The sequence below is a fragment of the Opisthocomus hoazin genome, chromosome Z (assembly GCF_030867145.1).
Source record: "Opisthocomus hoazin isolate bOpiHoa1 chromosome Z, bOpiHoa1.hap1, whole genome shotgun sequence".
Classification (NCBI taxonomy): Eukaryota; Metazoa; Chordata; class Aves; order Opisthocomiformes; family Opisthocomidae; genus Opisthocomus; species Opisthocomus hoazin.
Window position 1 is genome coordinate 1130629 of NC_134454.1, and position 16423 is coordinate 1147051.

The following is a 16423-nucleotide window of genomic DNA, read 5'->3' on the forward strand; positions in this document are numbered from 1 at the left end:
AATGTGCAAGCGTTAAACATTTAAATTCTCTAGTCCTTGGTCATTATACTGATGGCCATATTTTACATCTTCCCCTCCCCCACCATACTTTCGCTGATTTCACCTTATTTGCATGGACTTATTATGCATATAGCCTTTGTTCTTCTGATATAGAGTACAGCACAGTGACAAAGCAAAACCTATATACAGAGATAACATTTTCTCTTCTGTAAAACTGTTCCAGCCATCCGATATTAGCATTTGATTTCTAAATACAGTTCCATATTAAATCAGATATATGTTCTTGCTTTATAAAATGCTAACAGATTTACTATTGTTTAAGAAAATGAAAAGTCAACATCTAAAATGCCTCCAAAAAGCTTTTACTTCAGTAATACATTCAGGTTTTCTGCTGATAACAGTTTAACCAAGTACATGAGCTGTAGGTAACAATTAAGAAGTACTTGTTTATTTATGACAAGTGAGATGTCTGCTATACACCTAACTGCATGGCTGTTGATAAGATGATATAACGAAATAATGAATTTGACAGATAAGGCTCAACACAGGCAGTCAGCCTTCAATTCCAAGAATTCCTGCTTGCCTTGTATCTTAAAACAAAGAGACTCTATCCCCTAATTTTGTTATTAATTTTTGGTTGTTCTTATATTGTACCAAGCATGTTTTGATGTTATGAAAATTTGAGACTGATTCATCCAGCTTTATCCACTGATTTCAGTGGATCTGCTAACCAGAAGGAAGGTTTCAGAATCAGTTCCTTGGTTTCTGTCCAAAAGTAAGTGATACATGGTTTAAAAGTCAGCCCCTTGGAAAGGGAAAGGTAAACTCCCACTGGCTGCAACAGGAACACAGCTGGGCCCACCCTGAGAGAGGTATGAACTCATTAAAAAAAAAAAAAAAAGAAAAAAAGAAGAAAAATCTCTGCCTTCAGTAGAATTTTAGGACGTAACAAGAAAGAACAATTTGACTGCTTGAGCTTTATCTTGCATGATATCAAGTACCTTCCCTTCTGTGAGATTCCTACACAGGAGATTAACCATTTCTTTAATTTCTAAGAGCCTATGAAAATAATGGATTTAATCAAGTACAAAACCATTAAGCTTCTTTCTAAACAAGAATTACTCTAGTAGGGCTAGGTTGTTACATACCACAATCATCACCTTCCTGCTAGAAACCAGGAGGCAAAAAAGTATTTTCTTTTTCAAAGGAAGATGTTCTCGTGCTAGTCTTAAAGAACACAATGCTATCCTCATCACCTTGTTTCAGAGCATCTCCCAGAAGAGTTGGTTACACCTCATCGATATGCTGTGGCATAAATAAAACAGCTCCAGAATTTAAGGAAGGAAACATAGAATCATAGAAAGCTTTGGGTGGGAAGGGACCCCTAGAGGTCATCTAGTCCAACCCCCCTGCAGCGAGCAGGGACACCACTAACTAGATCAGGTTGCTCAGAGCCCTGTCCAACCTGGTCTTGAATGTTTCCAGGAATGGGGCCTCCGCTACCTCTCTGGGCAACCCGTTCCAGTGTTTCACCACACTCGTAAAGAATTTCTTCCTTATATCCAGCCTAAACCTACCCTGTTTTAGTTTAAAACCATTACCCCTCGTCCTGTCACTGCTGTCTCTACTAAACAGATTGTCCCCATCTTTCCTATAGGCTCCCTTTAAGTACTGAAAGGCTGCAATCAGGTCTCCCCGCAGCCTTCTCTTCTCCAGGCTGAACAAGCCCAGCTCCCTCAGCCTGTCCTCATAGGAGAGGTGCTCCAGCCCTCGGATCATTTTTGTAGCCCTCCTTTGGACCCGCTCCAACAGTTCCATGTCCTTCTTGTGCTGAGGGCTCCAGAGCTGAACGCAGTACTCCAGGTGAGGTCTCGCCAGAGCAGAGTAGAGGGGAACAATCACCTCTCGACCTGCTGGCCACGCTTCTCTTGATGCAGCCCAGGACACGGTTGGCCCTCTGGGCTGCCAGCGCACATTGCCGGCTCATGTCCAGCCTTTCGTCTATCAGTACCCCCAAGTCTCTCTCAGCAGCGTTGCTCTCAATTCTTTCATCCCCCAGCCTGTATTGATACCAGGGATTACCCCGACCCAGGTGTCACTCCAATCTTCAAAAAGGGCAAGAAGGATGACCCAGGGAACTACAGGCTGGTCAGCCTCACCTCCAACCCGGGAAAGGTGATGGAGCAGATTATCCTGGAGGCCATCATCAAGCAAGTGGAAGAAAAGAAGGTTATCAGGAGTAGTCAGCATGGATTCACCAAGGGGAAATCATGCCTGACCAATCTGATAGCTTTCTACGATGACATGACTGGCTGGGTAGACGAAGGGAGAGCCGTGGATGTTGTCTACCTCGACTTCAGCAAGGCTTTCGACACAGTCTCCCATGATATCCTCCTAGGGAAGCTCAGGAAGTGTGGGCTGGATGAGTGGTCGGTGAAGTGGATAGAGAACTGGCTGAATGGCAGAACTCAGAGGGTTGTCATCAGCGGTGCTGAGTCTAGTTGGAGGCTGGTAACTAGTGGTGTCCCCCAGGGGTCAGTACTGGGCCTAGTCTTGTTTAACTTCTTCATCAATGACCTGGATGAAGAGTTAGAATGTACCCTCAGCAGGTTTGCTGATGACACCAAACTGGGAGGTGTGGTAGACACACCGGAAGGCTGTGCTGCCATTCAGCGTGACCTGGATAGGCTGGAAAGCTGGGCAGAGAGGAACCTGATGAGGTTCAACAAAGGCAAATGCAGGGTCCTGCACCTGGGGAGGAACAACCCCATGCACCAGTACAGGCTTGGGGTGGACCTGCTGGAGAGCAGCTCTGCGGAGAGGGACCTGTGTGTCCTGGTGAACGACAGGTTGACCATGAGCCAGCAGTGTGCCCTGACTGCCAAGAAGGACAATGGCATTCTAGGGTGCATTAGGAGGAGTGTGGCCAGCAGGTCGAGGGAGGTTCTCCTTCCCCTCTACACTGCCCTGGTGAGGCCCCATCTGGAGTACTCTGTCTAGTTCTGGGCTCCTCAGTTCAAGAAAGATGAGGAGCTACTGGAGAGAGTCCAGCCGAGGGCTACGAGGATGGTGAGAGGACTGGAACATCTCCCCTACGAGGAGAGGCTGAGGGAGCTGGGCTTGTTCAGCCTGGAGAAGAGAAGGCTGAGAGGGGACCTTAGAAATGCTTATAAATATCTGAAGGGTGTGTGTCAGGAGGATGGGGCCAAGCTCTTTTCAGTGGTGCCCAGTGACAGGACAAGGGGCAATGGGCACAAACTGAGGCACAGGAAGTTCCGTCTGAACATGAGGAAGAACTTCTTCCCTCTGAGGGTGATGGAGCCCTGGAACAGGCTGCCCAGGGAGGTTGCGGAGTCTCCTTCTCTGGAGATATTCAAGACCCGCCTGGACAAGTTCCTGTGCAGTCTGCTGTAGGTGACCCTGCTTCGGCAGGAGGGTTGGATTAGATGACCCACAGAGGTCCCTTCCAACCCCTACCATTCTGTGATTCTGTGATTCTGTGATTCTGTGTAGGACCTTGCACTTGGCCTTGTTGAACCTCATGACGTTCACACAGGCCCACCTCTCCATCTTGTCCAGATCCCTCTGGATGGCATCCTGTCCTTCTGGTGTCTCAACTGTACCACTCAGCTTGGTGTCATCTGCAAACTTGCTGAGGGTAAACTCGATGTTGCTGTCCATGTCATTGATAAATATATTGAACAGTACCAGTCCCAGTACAGAACCCTGAGGGATTCCACTCGTCAGTGGTCTCCATCCGTACATTGAGCCGTTGACCACTACCCTTTGGCCGCGACCATCCAACCAATTCCTTATCCACTGAACGGTCCACCCATCAAATCCATGGCTCTCCACTTTAGAGAGAAAGATGTTGTGGGGGACCGTGTCAAAGGCTTTACAAAAATCCAGATAGATGACGTCCATTGGTTTTCCCTTGTCCACTCTTGTTGTTACACCATCATAGAAAGCCACTAGGTTGGTCAGGCAGGACTTGCCCTTGGTGAAGCCATGCTGGCTGTCTCAAATCACCTCCCTGGCCTCCATGTGCCTTAGCATATCTTCTAGGAGGATCTGTTCCATGATCTTCCCAGGCACAGAGGTGAGGCTGACAGGTCGGTAGTTCCGAGGGTCTTCCTTTCTACCCTTTTTGAAAAGGGGCACAATGTTTCCCTTTTTCCAATCACTGGGGACTTCCCCTGACTGCCATGACTTTTCAAATACCATGGAGAGTGGCTTGGCAACTACGTCAGCCAGTTCCCTCAGGACTCTGGGATGCATCTCATCAGGTCCCATGGACTTCTGTACGTTTAGGTTCTTCAGGAGGTCCCAAACCTGGTCTTCACTTACAGCTGGAGGGATTTTACCCTCCTGGTCTCCTTCATGCCATTCATCGACTCGGGAGGGGTGAGGAGAGAGGTTGCCAGTGAAGATTGAGGCAAAAAAGTTGTGGAGTACCTCAGCTTTCTCCTCATCTGCTGTTACCAGTTTGCTGGTCTTGCTCATGAGCGGGGGTAAGCTTTCTTTGACCATCTTTTTCCGGGTGACATACCTGTAGAAGCCCTTCTTGTTATTTTTTGCATCCCTTGCAAAGTTCAGCTCCAGCAGTGCCTTGGCCTTCCTGACCCCATCCCTACACAACCGGGCAGCTTCCCTGTACTCTTCCCAGGAAGCCAGTCCCTGCTTCCACTGCCTGTGCAGTTCCCTCTTCTTCCTTAGTTTGACCAGCATCTCTTGTCTGAGCCATGCCGGTCTCTTCCCTTCTCTGCCCAACTTCTTACACTTGGGGATCGAGAGCTCTTGCGCTCTGTGGAATACATCTTTAAAGACCTGCCAGCTCTGTTCTCTTCCCCTGTCCCTGAGGACCGTTTCCCAGGGAGTCCTTCTGACTATCTCCTTACCTCCTTAGCATCACCTGTACAAAATTCTCTGTGCCGTCTTGGAAGCTGCCACAGCTACCCAGTTCAGACAGTTAAAAACATGCTTTTCAAGAAATTAATGAGCTGTCTCATGGTTTTAATTATTACTTTCACTTTGCTCCAAATATTTCTTTCAAAGATGAGTCAGGTCGTCTTTCATACATGGTAAGAAGCAGTTGTCTCCATTCTTACAGCATGTATTTTGTGTGGGGCATAGCCCATAAAAAATGAAAGATACAGTCTGAGAATATGCACATGGGGGCTCAGAGTTGTCAAAGCATCATGCAAACTACCAAACCCTCAGTGAGCTCTCCACACACCTCTGTGTCAATGCCCCGTGCGCTCTCTCCCAAACCAAAATCTTGTTCCCCATGTAATGGTTTCATGGAGGTTATGTATGATATTCAGAAAATCTGGGCCTAAAGGCTTTGTCCTGGCATAAATATAATTACACTAGCTTTCTGCCTTGCTGTGTGTGCAGCTGGGGGAATGGCTGTCTGCAGAAAACACCACACTAAGCAGGCAGCCAACAGACCATACTCCTCTGCAGTAGACAGGAACTCCTTCCTGTTGGCTGCCTCATACAAGCCCTCACTGAGAACCAAGATGTGGCCCTCAACGTGACCTGCTTCGCTCTGGTGTCTCCAGTGGAAGTCTAGGCACGTCCGTCATCCTACTATAAAACACAAATTTTACAGAGCTTTAGTCTGAGGTGCCTAAGAATCCCTTCTAGATCCTACCCTAGACATATCTCACATGTGGGAGAAACAACATCAAACTCAAGAGTTACAGCCAGAGCTTGCAGGAGTCGGTTTCCAACTGAGTCAAGTCAGCAGATCAGTGAATATGTTGATAACCAGAGAAGAACTTAGCCTATGACAATTTAAATATTGTGATTCTTGCTCATCTTTATCCAGTGAGGGACACATGGACTTTATCCTCAGCTGACTTCTTATGGAAAACCCTTCCTACGAAATACTTGGTAAAGCCATGAGGTGCCTTGGTATTGCTCTTCGGGGCTAAGGATCCTGGTCCATCACATGACCTTTCCACCAGTGAAAACCTTCCTCCTAGATGTTGAAAGAGACATGCTCCAGAGTTTCAAGGGTCAACCGTACTCCATAGTGAAATTTTTAACCTATGCAGCCTTTTGCAGTGGTGCTGTTTCACATAAATAAGCTATCCAGGATGCACATCTGCAAATTTAGGAGAGCCAAGCTCCTGGGAATGATGTCGACATGTTACTTTCTCTCCATAGACTATTATGAAGCTGACAGAAATCAGTCAGCTGAGGAAGATTTTTAAAGAAAACGTGTCTGTGAGTCATCTCACTCTTCCAGGCTGGCAATTTTGAAAAAAAAATGGAGATGAGGAAATCAGACCTAAAGATAACCCATTCGTACATCTTGCCTTTGCATACTCAACCCTACCACCAATTTACGAGATCGGAAAATAAATTGCCTCTTTCAGTAGTCATGCAATTATGAAGAGTTTCTAGAGGATTATTGGGTATCGGAATGTAAAAAAGGAGGAAAATATATAATCTGCAACAAAAGATCTGTTTGGGGCTTCACCTGTTGGGGAAATGTTACACATGTGTACAGTGCTTAATAAATTTGGTTGTGCTACTACAACATGAACAGCGAGTTAAAGGGATAATAGATAAAGGGTGGTGCCCAAGGCTGTGTCGTTTTTCCTTGCAGAGATTTGAAGGAGACTAGAGAAGATAGTATAGGTTATAAGACTTAGAGTAGAGCACAGCATCAACAACAGAGAATAAGATAATATAAATATATATCTAATATGGAATAAATATATAAATAAGTACAATAAATAAATTAATATATTTATAAATTGTCTTACCGTATCTTTGATATCACTCTTATTTAGTTACTAGATATATAACTGTAATAATTATTTCTCAGATAATTATTTCTAAATCTGTAGACTCATTTGTCTCTGTAAGGAACATAATTCTTGTCTCTGACTGGACTAATGTTACTTTTGGAATTAGGCTCTTAACACTCCTGTTCATGACTACAAATGAAAAGTTTTCATATTGTGAGTATGTGGTAATATTTGTTTAAAATTTTCTATTACAGTGGCTGTTTTGTCCAGTAAACTAGTTTCTTAGAATATTCATGCATGGAAGTGTGGAGCCAATTGCAGTGAATCACTCAAAAACATGAATAAACTTTTCTTGAAAATGATGCGAGGTATTCACCAACCTCGAAAGCAGAAGCGAGGTAACAGCTGTTGGCACTGGAAGTCATCTCTGAAGCTTTCAACAGCTTGCAAACAGGGAGATAAATCTGGTTGGATTCACTTCAGTTTATTTATTGTATGGATTATTTACTTGGACTGACTGACCTGCTCTGGATCTGTTGCTGTTAGTTTTGGGAGGCTCAGCCCTGCAGTAGCTTGCATCCTACCTTATGTTATTGGGCTAGTAGGTGGAAGCAATGTTTAAGCTTTAGCTGTCAAAATCTGATATTCATTTATATATGCACAAATATTCATCCAGATGCATACATTTTCACGTTACTGTTGTAAACAAATAAATGCATTTTCTCTAGTTCTGAAATTTGCAAAAAAATAAATTTGTGCTGCACAATGTGTTAGAAAAAAAATTATATAAAAACAAATGATACTGGTTTTGTACAAGTAGATGCTAACATTTTTCTAAAGGCAGAAGTAAGTTTTCTTTATTCACAAAATGCTGCTGTTTCCCTATAGTGATGCATAAATGGTAGCCTGGTATTAGCCTGGATTCATACCGGGCTTTTAACACTTCCACTCTCATTCTTTAGAAGTTCAAATTGATGGTGGCTGAGCTATCAACAAAAAACATGGTGCTGCAGTACTTAGGACGCTAAATGCATGTGGAATAAGTAAACATCTGTTAGTGACTTTGCTACTGCTTTAGCTTTACACCACGTCTTGAACAGGATATACAAGAAACACAATTTTTTTAAATATTTGATAAAAACATTTTAGTACAGAGAAGGAGCTAATAATGAAAACGGCATCTCTGAAGACAAGAACCAGTCTTGCAGTCTTCAGACAGAGCTCTCCAAGGGTATTCTTGCTGCCCCATGCTTTAAAATGCACCATAGTATGTTGTCTCCTAGTTTTATTTCCATACTTACATATATATATATATTTATAGCACTCTCACTGTGGCAAAGGGAGTCATATATAGCATCTAAGGGAAAAACACTGACACAAGCTTTAAAAAGTTGATTTGCGAAAAGGAACGCACACTTAGGTGTGATTCAGGAAACAAAAGGTCTGTTCTCATTTCATTTCCACTGTGCTCAGAAGAATTCTGCTCAGTTTATAGCCCTTATTTCTCAGTACGATACTCCCTTCACAGGTAGCCAGCAAATACCCACTTTGCAAATAAAACTCCCATAGGGTTACAATTCTTGTAGGGCTGCAGGGCTACCAAGCCCACCCCAGCTCCAGAGGCAGAGCCCAGCAGCCACCCTACCCTGTATTTCTCTGCCGTCTCCGCTGCATAACTTGCTTGCAAAGTATGTGTCATCTCTCCTTCCAAGAGCTGCCCACATACAGGAAAGTGTCTGACCTCGATTAGTGGTTACTCCAAAGAAGCCTGCGCTACGGCTTTGAAGATTTTACCTTCAAACTCCGCTGACTGAATAAGTGAGAAAAACAGTATGTGACAGTATCAGAATGGCTTCAAAGGAAGCTTTAATTCTTACACTTCCAAACTTTCTAAAGCTCGACTGCACAATTCTCTTCTAGTGAAACTTTTGGTGTATTGATTTACAACAGAACTCCAAAACTGACAGCTTTCCAAGATATTCATGCAAGGAGAACTTGCCTTTTTATCTTTGCCATATACACTCCAATACACGACACATTTTTTCTGTAGAATGATGACAAACAGAGTGCTTGTCTAAGTAACATGTAGACCCTGGAAAAACTGTAACACCATTTGCAACTGATCGCACTGATCAGTCAATTAAAACTGAACGGCACTTATGGTGTGAAACAGTAGGCAGAGAAGCGATTTGGGGCTGCTGCTGACACGTATTTTACCATTTGCTTTCATCCTGATTACTGAAACCTATCCCTTTCAGCACAGGAGGGGCTTTTTCATCACAGGGCCATTTTGTTTCTTAAAGCAGAACAAAAGCGGCAAGTGATAGGTTGTAGTGGTGGCGGCGGCAGGAGAGTGGAAAATGTTGTTGACGGAGCTTTGCTCAAGACTTACTTTTCAAAAAAATATTAGCCTTGCTAGGGACACATTCAGCTCTCCATACATGTCCCTGTCACAAATTCACCACCAGACTCTGACCTCTTTGGCAGAGCCAGGACAGATGTCAGAATGAATGTGTTACATAGATCAAGCTGCCCTGGATCCAACCAGCCTAAATTACACCTAAATCCTTGTGCCTGCGCTTAGGATTGGACGCCTCTTGGTCTTATCTCCCCAGAGAAAGTCAGAACTAGCCCCCATCACCAGGAATGAGGCACTCACTCCTGCTAAACTTGCAAAGAAATATTTAAGAATCTTTAGGCCAGAGAGAAAATAACTTAGGAGCATGATCAGCTGCTCCTGTAGGTATTTTATACTATCTGGAAAAAGTTAAAAAGTACTTCTGGTTCTTATAGCAAAAAGATCTCTATTCAGAAGATGAACAGATGCCATGTCAACTCTAGCCACCTTACTGATCCAAGTCAACCCAGCTGAACACAAAATTTGTCCTACCCAAACCCTCTTGCAGGGATAAGGCAACCTACATGCTGTTGGTTAACTAGGTGATTCTTGCTGTATCCTCAATAATCAAGATAGGACTACATTGGCATTTAGATGAAACTTCATCAAAGCTTTCCCAATGAACAGCTGCGTAGCACTGCAAGGTAACTTGCGTTCCTGTGTGTACCCTGTTCTTAAATTAAGGTTAAGGTATTTAACTCTTAAATTAAGGTGAATACCAAAGAGGCTAATTTTTTTACCATGTTCTAGATATACTACTCTTTCTGGTTTTTTTAGCTTGTGCCAGAAGAGACCAGCACCTGACACCTAAGAAAAGACCAAGGTGAGTAACAACATCAAAATCAGTCTGAGATCTCATTAATGATTTCACAAAGTGGTGCTACAAATAAAAAACGCCAAAGAGATTAAGCATTTTGTTGCATTTTAAATTAACATAATGTTTAAATTAAGTAAGAAATTGACAGGACATTTCTGTTACAGAATAATGTACACTTTAAGAAAGCACCTCAAAGCATTTCATTTACTTCTAGAATTAGAGACTTAGCAGAATTTAGAGACTACCAGAAATTAGCTGGGGGTGTGCATATATATGTATATAAATACATACATAAGTATGTGCATGATTCCTCTTAAAGAGAACTGTGCATACATATTGTGACTTATTCTGACTTGGCAGCACGTATGCAGTTGAGACGGTTATTAGGAAATGAGGCAACATTTGTCTTTAAGAGATGTTAAGACACCTATAAATCTCACAAGCATGTTCTAGTACATAAGACGTTTATTAACTTCATATTAACTTGTATATATCTGAGTTTTAATAATTGAAGGCAATAACTGACAACTTGTGAAAAACATCTTTGTTTAAGTGCTTTCTTAAAATGTTTTTCCTGTCATTGTGTTTTTGGAGTCAGGGTTTCTTTATTATTAAGAACCTAGATTTTCAACCCTCTGTTTATAGAGCTCCCACTGAAATCAGGTCAAACCTTTGAAGCAATCGGAATTTCTGAACATGAAGGATTTGTGCATTGTTTCCAGTGTGATATTTTAATGTGTTATCTGACAATAATTTGAGTGCCCTGATGCAGGTTTCTCAGTCTGCATAAACGGCAGAAACATTTGAAGGTTATTCCTCCTCCTGAAAAAGGTAGCAGAAGCATAATGTACCTATAATATCATTAAAATCATACCGACTTTGTCTTGCTGAAATTGTTGGCAGAAGCAGTGAGTATTTGATTTTGCACTACAGACATCTGAACAAGCATTCATTATACTTTACTATTGTCAACACAACCAATTTTTTAAGTACTCTAAAGGGAGAAACAATTAGTTAAAGTTATTACATAATAATTAACCTCTTTCCAAGACCAGACAGTTATCCAGAGTGAAGAGGGCATGCATAATTTCTGTAACCTCAGGAAGCAGAATGAGACAGATACACCTCAGACCAGGGCATATTTTCTGCTGCTTTTTATCTACAACCATTTAAAGAAAGCATTTCAAAAGATCATTCCACAGCAAGCAAATTGTTTTCATGCATATCACTCGGCAAATCGTACTTGCTTTACTTATGTGTACATCCCAGCGGGGCTGATTCTGCCCTCGTTTTATGTCAGGGTCACTCTGATGCAAAATTATTGCAACCAAAACCTCTTCTGCTGTATACCAGCTTAAAGGAAAGCAGAATTTCAGTGGTTTTTCTAGTGAGAGGGTTAGGCCTGAGCAGTATCAAACCATATGACACTGACTGTCTGCTTTCTCATCTTAAATTATCTGATTTTCCTCTAGTGGAGTCTCTGCGGTTGTAAAGGCTCTATGAACCAACCAAAAATGGCAATGTTTTTATATTTGCCATAATGCTGTGTATTGTTAGGTAAATAGCTAGTTAGTTAATCTTCAAGAAGTTGCTTCACTATGGCAGAAGCCTGGGCTATCACTGTTAATAAAACCTGCCCATCACCAAGAGAAGCTTTTGGCTCTGCTGACTAAATGTCCCTCGGAGAGGACTTTATGTTTACCATGCCTCATAGAGTGATGATGTCCCCAGGTTTACCCTTTCTCCTGCCATTTCTTTTGACTCCAGGCGTGTGGAACTTTTGCCAGGGTTGACATTGTCAATGAGCAGTCAGCTGGACATACATCACTTTGGATTTCTTGCCTTTCAGCAGTATTACCTCAGATTGGTAGGGGAGACCTCATGCTGGTCTAATTCCAGGAATAATTCCAAACAGACTTCTCAGCCATTCTCCTCAGGAAGACAGGTCACTAGCCATACACTGCTCTGAAACATAGAATTATTAACTGCGTTAGAAAAAGATGTTTGCTTTAAAGCACGCTCATTTTTCTACTTAAAAAAAAAATTTTAAGGGACTAAACCTCCTCACTTTGTTTCTGTGTGCAACACATTGGTGCAGATGTATATTCTTGTCATAGCAAATTTATTTATATTAGAGTAAAAGGACAAATGAAGTAGCAACATCGAGTGCCTTAAGTAGACAAACAGCATCGGAAAACACCTAGTTTTAACCCCAGTTCAAACAACCTGTACCTAACCAAAGAGCCCAGAACAAACTCTTTTTCAAGTGCACAAATACAAGCAGTATAGATAGTCCAGGTATTCCGGGCTACACTGAAACTGTCCGGTTGCATCTTGAGTTCATATCTGAGCTCAGGCTTCCTTAATAGTTTCCGTGGCCCGTGTGATAGTTTGCAGCCTGGTCTTGGTCTGAAACAGTCTCATTGCTCTGTCACCAGAGAGCATCACACACAGGATGGCTGCTGACTCGCACCTTCAGGCAGCCAGGACAGGGCAGATCAAGCCACTGGCACAATATTTAGCTCCACTCTCACTAGGATAAATATGCAAAGACCCACACAAGGCTTGTTTGCGTTTAGCACTGGACCTAAAATATCAGTAGTCTTGCTGGGAGCCCCTGCAGAACTGGGAAAAAAGGATGGAGACTTTGGTTCAGACATGTGGGGACCCAGCTTCCAGTAGCGTGTCCATCTGACAGCACCAAAGCTCCAATCCAAATCTGTGTCCATCCCACGCACATAAAGCATCAATCGCATCAAGACGTACTGCAAAGCACAGTGGGGAAATGTAAGAAAGCAGCAGGCCACTGAAATGCACCTGCAACCTAGCTTTGGTGTTCCAATGCAAAATACTAAGGTATGATAGAAGTCTTCATACAGGGAGCCATGAATTCTGGGAGATATACTCTACTCATAGACAGAGCTTTGGGTTCTCTGTGATTTAGAAAAATCACATGCTTCGGTCTCCTCATCTGGAAAGCAAGAATGATAACTTCCTCTGGAAAGAATTTTGAGAATCAAACAGAAAAGCTGACACAGGAGAGCTAAGAATAATTAATATCTGTACTTTTGGTGCACTGAGGACAGATTTGTATGTGAATAGCAACTTTATAAAGGAAAGCACTTGACGTTTTTGTTCCATTGTGGCATTTTTAACACAGGAAGACACACAATCACTTATTTATGTCGGGTAGACTGTTCTTCCCTGCTTTGTAGATGCAACACTGTCCTTTTTCCTCCCGTACGTTTAATTTTGCCCTCTCTAAGGTAATTTCCTTATAACTGCTCAAGTTAGGTTAGCTCCATTCACAAATACTGAATCAACAGATGCAGAATCAAAAATATTACTGTTAATTGTGGCCCAGCATTGACTATTAGAAAGACATACTACAGAGATGTAAATATGCAGGAAAATTTAGGGTTGAGAAATACTCTTTGTGGAATCTGAATTAATCAAAGCAATGTGAGAGAGTACATAATTTCCAGCATTTATTAGATTAAATTATCAGGACGCAACATTAGACGTGAATACTGCCTTAAAGTAATAATTGCATGCTTTGTACGACTGGGTAAAAAATGCAGTTCTGAGTCCTGAATTGTCTTATGACTGTCATTAGCACAAGTTGCCATTCAGAAGCTGTAACAAAGTTCAGGCTGTCTAAAGAAAAGAGAGATGGAAGATGTTTATAATTTATAACTTCGAGACAGTACCATTCACAACCTCAGGACATTCAATGAAGCTAGGTAAAATATCTTTTTTCAAATTTCAAAGATATGTAAGTGTAATACAGGGAAAGCCATCCACTGTCTATATGCTCCAGATATTGCCTTTCTCTGAAGTTAAGTAAATTTGTTCTGCGTTTTAATAAGTATGTAAAGTATATAAAGTACAAAAGCACCATTTTGTAGAAAACGTTTCTCAGAAGTGCTTTGCTAACCATTTCAAAATCTTATTTGTTGCTGGCTTTTTGTTGCCTTAAAAAACCAGTCACATCCGAAAACTGCATTACACATTTAGGAGCTGCTAATCCTTCACCACACTAATTTGTCTGCGTATTAGATGAGAGCTCCTTACCCGTTGGCTCTGTCTTTCAGGCTGCGTCAGGTTGCAGTGCAAGACGTGTTTGTCGCCTGTGTTTGCAGAACTGCCGTAAGAATAATGTATTCTACCTTCCTGATTTAGCTATTTCATAAGGTCCCCTCCCCCATTCGAATTCAAGGGCGTGACTAACGCACGTGAAGTTCAGCATGTGCGTTAGGCCCTGAGACAGCAAACATCAGCACAGGGGCGAGGGAGTGGACCCGTGCAGAGCCCCACTGCTTTCAGTGCGGTAACACAGAAACCTGCCACTGCTGGAGACAAAGGGTTTATAGGACAGGGACCTTGGAAAGCAATTAAAACACAAAACATTTCAGCTCTGCTTGCGTAACGATCCATTAAACAATCAAACGAAAAAGCAGTTTTCTCCATTTTACTTGGTTTCCCAGTACTGTCACTGCAAATAATAACAAAACAATAAGACTGCCTTCTTTATGACCTGTAACTCAAAATGGGAAACGGCCAGCTTTACTTTATGTTGAAAACCAAAGGACCATTCAACAGGAGCATCCCAAACTAACCAACTCTTTGGAAAATTGCTTGGAAGTACAGGTTAAGTCACAAACATGGTATGCTGTTATTTTGTTATGTTTACCCTTCTCGGATAATCCCTGTCAATATATCAGTCTACACAGAGCGCTTCCTGACTGCAGTCCTCACAAACGTGCTCCAGTACCCTACTCCTGAAAATAAATGATTATCTCATTGGAGTAAGTGCTGCTTCAGGCTGAGCTGTGATGGGGTTACACCTGTGCGGGGTCTGTCCATAGCGATGCACAGATGTGACTGAAAGGCCTCGTAAGCGGAATTCAACAAACAAGACCTCGGTGCTGCAATATCTGTGTTTAACGTTATGCACGTGAGTCATCCAACTACCCTGAAGGGGATTCTTGCATGCATAAGTATTTGCAGACTGGAAAATGACATATTTTTGATGCACAAGAAGGAACAGCATGGAGTTTATGTCTCAGTCTCTTACAGCTGTTTGAGGTTTTTTTCCACTGATTCACATGGTGTTATTCCTAGTCTTTAGTCTGATGATTTCAACTATATAACCAAGACAATAGGGCTGATGTGGGTTAATTCTCTCTACCAAAAATAAAAAGAAAAAAAGTGAGAGAAAGAGAAGGAAATTGGGACCATTCAGTAGATAAGTAGATACATATGGTTAAGAAATTTCAGAGCTGATCTTTTATATGTTTGCATACAAAAGCGAAATGTGTAAATGTATACACATTATATATATATATATGTATATATATATTACAGATATATATATACGTACACGTTAGTTTGGTATATGGTAGGTTCCAAAATACCAGAATTCCTCTCTTGTGTACAGGAGAGAAGGATGCATACAAAAAGACTCCTTCCACTTACTGGTAGAGTTTAAGGGATTACTGACATGCCTATGTGATTCTCCTGTTATGTACCAAGTGAAGAAAATAAAATTTCTAATAATTTTTCTTTAGAGTATGAAAATCAATTTCTTGAAAAGCTAAATTCTTATTACAACTTCAGACTTCTGGAAACACAGTACAGTCAAAATCAACATTTTCCCGCAGACTGGCAGGCTTTTTAAAATAAGTGTTTATAAAGCTCCATGACTAAATATGAAAACAATTATTAAAACTTGATAAAGGTCACCCCAAAATAGTTTTATTAACAATTTTATCTCCAAGTGCCATGTAACAGATCCTAGCAAGACAGAAATGCTACGTAAGTTAAAACTGCAACTATTATAAATGCAAGCTTGTGATGTGTTAAGACAAGATTTCAAAAACAAAGTATAAGATTTTCCATACCAAAGGAAACAACTTTCTCATTTCAAAAAAGTGTTTAAACCAGCCCTGTTGAGGCTGCTTAGCAAGGGGTACTCCAATACCAGCAGGTTCAGGAGAGTTACACGACTCATATCTCCATCCCCGGGGCAAAGGCCCTTTCAGCATCCTCCTGTGTGTCAACACCCTGCTGCTGCTGCTGCTGCAGACACAGAACCTCCTTGGGAGCCGGTTCTTGCTCTGACAGCAGCCTCAGGCCCTCATTGAGCTCTCCGTCTCCAGCTCACATCTCCACCGCCTTGCAATACCCCAGCTCCCAGTGAGCCCTGTTACCCAGCAGACACGGCCACCACGCACCGCGCATCCTCTTCCACCATACCTGCTCGAAACGGTCCCCCTCGTATTCTCTAGCTTGGTGCATCCTTGATTTGCCCTCCCTCTGCACAGCTCCTCTGTGCGTCGGCACGACCAGCTGCCCGCCACCAGCTCATTAATGACCCCCAGGACATGATGCAAGGCACACTCCCGCACTCGCCCTTCCTAGGTGATGCTCACGGGTGTGAGG

General features: G+C 42.4%; 1 long non-coding RNA gene across 6 annotated transcripts in view; it reads right to left on the reverse strand.

Moving 5' to 3' along the window:
• The window catches only part of LOC142365747 (uncharacterized), a 109841-nt gene that overhangs the window by 51733 nt on the left and 41685 nt on the right, over positions 1-16423 (reverse strand). For all 6 annotated transcript variants that reach the window (XR_012766613.1, XR_012766612.1, XR_012766610.1 and 3 more), the window contains exon 3: positions 11838-11944. This is a non-coding gene — a long non-coding RNA (uncharacterized LOC142365747). The remainder of the gene's footprint in view (positions 1-11837; positions 11945-16423) is intronic.